The 4,005-nt window shown below is 36.7% G+C and overlaps 1 non-coding gene across 1 annotated transcript; it reads left to right on the forward strand.

Annotated features, from left to right (window-relative positions):
• Positions 1–658: 658 nt before the first annotated feature.
• Positions 659–794, forward strand: LOC144381677 (U4 spliceosomal RNA). Its single transcript, XR_013447449.1, has one exon. It is a non-coding gene; the product is annotated as a U4 spliceosomal RNA (small nuclear RNA).
• The last annotated feature ends 3,211 nt before the right edge of the window (positions 795–4,005 follow it).

Raw genomic sequence — 4,005 nt, forward strand, 5'->3', positions numbered from 1 at the left:
ACTTTATTTACAAAAACAGGCAGCAGGCCAGTAAATAGTTTGTCTGATTCTTATCCTAAATACTTAAAATGTTGATTTTTTAAAATTATTAATGGCAAATATATTTCATTGTTTATTAATACTACATACAACACTCATTTGTTGTTGTGATGGTGGTTGTTGTGTGTGTGTGTGTGTATGTTTTTCTTTTAGAGAGAGAACGAGAGCATGAGTGGGGGGAGTGCCAAGGGGGAGAGAGAGAGAGATTTTTTTTTTTTTTAAGATTTTGTTTATCTACTTTTCAGAGAGAGAGAGGGAGAGAGCACAAGCAGGGAGAGTGGCAGGCAGAGAGAGAAGCAGGCTCCCCGCTGAGCAAGGAGCCTGATGCGGGACTCGATCCCAGGATCCCAGGATCATGACTTGAGCCGAAGGCAGACGCTTAACTGACTAAGCCATCCAGGCATCCTGGAGAGAGAGAATCTTAAGCAAGCTCCATACCTAGCATGGAGCCCCACACAGGGCTTGATCTCATGACCCTGAGATCATGACCTGAGCCAAAATGAAGAGTCAGACATTTAACCGACTGAGCCACCTATGTGCCCCACAACCTCAATTTTTATTAAATACATGAAGCTCATGTAGACTAAGGTTATTAAACTAGTCAAAAATTGTTTGCCATAGCTTTGCGCAGTGGCGGTATCGTAGCCAATGAGGTTTATCCGAGGCGCGATTATTGCTAATTGAAAAATTGTTTGCCATGACTATATTGTACTTATGATTATAACTTATTAGTAAGTTTTGTCTTCTGAAATGAAAACTAAATAAATAGCATACATATATGAGCTTATTCAATTCATGTAACTGTGGTCTAACCCCAAAGAAGGCAGACCACTGATCTATCATTGTGAGGTTAACTAACCTAATAATCTACTTGCATCTGGTACAGATTTGGGTGCCTAAGATTTACGACTAAATATGTATTCTTTTGTTATTGTTTTTTAATTAACATATAATGTACTATTTGTTTCAGGGGTACAGGTCTGTGATTCATCAGTCTTATACAAATCACAGCACTCACCATAGCACATACCCTCCCCAATGTCTGTCACCCAGTCACCCCATCCCTCCCACCTGAAAACATTATTCTTCTTGACCACTTTTTTTTTTAAAGATTGATTGATTGATTGATTGATTGATTTGACAGAGAGAGACACAGCGAGAGAGGGAACACAAGCAGGGGGAGTGGGAGAGGGAGAAGCAGGCTTCCTGCTGAGAAGGGAGCCCGATGCAGACTCGATCCCAGGACCCTGGGACCATGACCTGAGCCGAAGGCAGATGCTTAATGACTGAGCCACCCAGGCTCCCTGCTTGGTGACCACTTTAGATACAACTAAGTAAAACACAAAACCAAAAATAAAATAAAATAAAGATAAAACCTGAAATAAATTTAGTTAGTTTTAGTCACATAATGTATATATTTCCATATATATAAATACATATGTGTGTATATATAGTCACATACTATATATACATAATATATATGCATCATACATATGTATGCATGTGTATATATACACACATATAAATATATGTTTCCTTATAGTTTAATGCATTTAAAGTTGTGTAAAGCTCAAAATATTTTTTAAAAACTTAATCTATTTCTCCAATTCCATTGAAATAAACCATCACAATACATACTGATGATGAACTACATAAAGATTAACCTTTTCTCTTTTAAGGAATGTTTCAAATATTTGTGAAACCCTTTAATTGACCATGAAATTGTAGTTCAGATATTATTGATAAAGAAAATACAAAGAATGTTAGGTTCTAATAATTTTCACCCAACAGTCCCAGTTACTAAAGTAAACGTTGGATTCAAAGCTAGAAAATCTTACTGTATGTATGGAATCAATTTTATTTCTATTTTCACTCACTATAATAGATTCTTTCCTGGGAAGTACTGATTCTTGAGGGGCATATATCATTCCTTCTCACGGAGGAAGCACAGTGCTGAAAGGCTTGAATTCTAGAGTCAGACTTCCTGGGCTCAACTGGTACATTGATTTTGAGCAAAATTCTTAACCTCTCTGTCACACAATGCCTAAGCTGAAAGTCAGGGAAAACGGAACACTGTGGCTACCTCATTCATTCTGTGAAGATTAAATGCAAATCACTAAAAAAGAGCTCTTATAAATGTTTGCTTACTTGTTTTTCCTTAGACTATATTGGCGAGTGTGCATTTGAGAACTGAGTTGATTAAATTAGAAAGATGGAGAATAGAAACCTTTGACGATTGTGCCCTTCTTATGACGCAAGTATTATCCTCAGCTTAGGTGGGAAAATCCTCTCTTCCCACGCACCCACTTTACACCTTGGTTCTTCAAGTCGAGTGCTTGGCCCAGCAGCATTGACTGCACCCAAAAGCTGGTTAGAAATTCAGGATCTCCTCCAACCTTCCTTCAAATCTATGGGAGGACAGTCTTCATTTTGCTAGATCCCTAATGAGTTCTGGCCCGTTCATACTTGAGAAATGGGGCTGTAGGAGAGCCATGTATATCACCAATGCCTCAGTACAGGTAGGGCACCACACCTCTCACCTGAGGCAGCATTCAGGTGCTACCTCCAACCCTGTTCAGGCCCCAGGAAAATGCCTCAATGTTCTTCCCCATGTTTTTTGGAGCCAACAGGAGAGATGGCCAATGCTTAGGACGATGTGGATTATCTGAGCAGCAGAAGTGTTTATGTAAGAGAAGGACAATTGCATTCACCTGTTACATTCTTTCTTTCAGATAGCATGACGCTAATAGTTAATCTGTTCCTAGTAGTACGGAGTGACCATTTTCTTGCTTCTCTTGTTCTGAGTTGTGGATCCATAGGAATTCATGAGTTAGCTCATTATTCACAACAGTTGTACCCAGAGCCTGGACAATGGGTGATATTATGAAATTCATATAATATCATAATTAAATTGCTACAAATTCCTTACTTTGACAACTTCGGCAATTAAATAACCACTGAACACTAGAATAATATACTTTTATTTTTAAATTATTTACTAAAATAGAATTTTCAAAAATAATGTTTAAATGTAGCTTTAATTCACTGTAATTAAATTTTCATATTTGTTGACTACAAACTACTTGTCTTATATAGACAATATTAAATATTTTAAGAATAAAAATTTGAAATTTATACTAATTTTGCTTTTTTGATGTTTACATATACTTTAATTTTGATTTTTATGAAATATATTATTATCATGTGCACTTTGAATATAATCACATTTTACTCTTTAATCCTTCAGTTTATTTCTATCAAATTAAGTCAACATCTTGGTAACAATGTAATTAGTGACATTGCTAAAATACAGGCAGAAAATAAAGCATATTGCATAAATATTTAATAATTTACTATATCCATATTTCTATTTTCTTTCTCATCCAAACACTGCTATCCCATAAACAGAACACCCAAATATGAGTAAATATAATAAAATTCAGACATCTTAGCTTTATGTGTTTTTACGTTTTACTGTTATAAAGGTGTATTTTTCAAGGAGGGAGGATAGAGCATAAATCTTTAAAATGTGTTGGCCTCATTTATCACTTCTAAGTATTTAGATCTATGGTATAATGTGGGCATCTCTTTGTCCTCCTGTCAGAGTAAATGTTAGAAGCTGGTCCGTGTGCTGTCTTCCCCTCAAGCTGCTTCATGCTCTTTGGCCACCCTGTAACTACTCCTACCTGGACACAGTCCTGGCTGTTTTCTTTCCAGCCCATCCCTCTGTTGCCCCATCACTTTTTCTCAGCCCCTCCCCTGTCACCACTTCATTCCTTCCAGTCAGCAGTCTTCAACAAAAAATAATGGAAATTACCATGTGAACTTTAAAGAAACACTGGTTGCCTATGTCTTATCATATTATTTGTCTGCTTGTTTTTTCTGTAATCCCCAAAACAAAATTAAACCCACTAAATAGGCAAGTACCACGTGCCCTGTTGTTTCAAACTGTGACTAAGTCTCCAT

The sequence above is a fragment of the Halichoerus grypus genome, chromosome 4, assembly GCF_964656455.1.
Source record: "Halichoerus grypus chromosome 4, mHalGry1.hap1.1, whole genome shotgun sequence".
Taxonomy (NCBI): Eukaryota; Metazoa; Chordata; class Mammalia; order Carnivora; family Phocidae; genus Halichoerus; species Halichoerus grypus.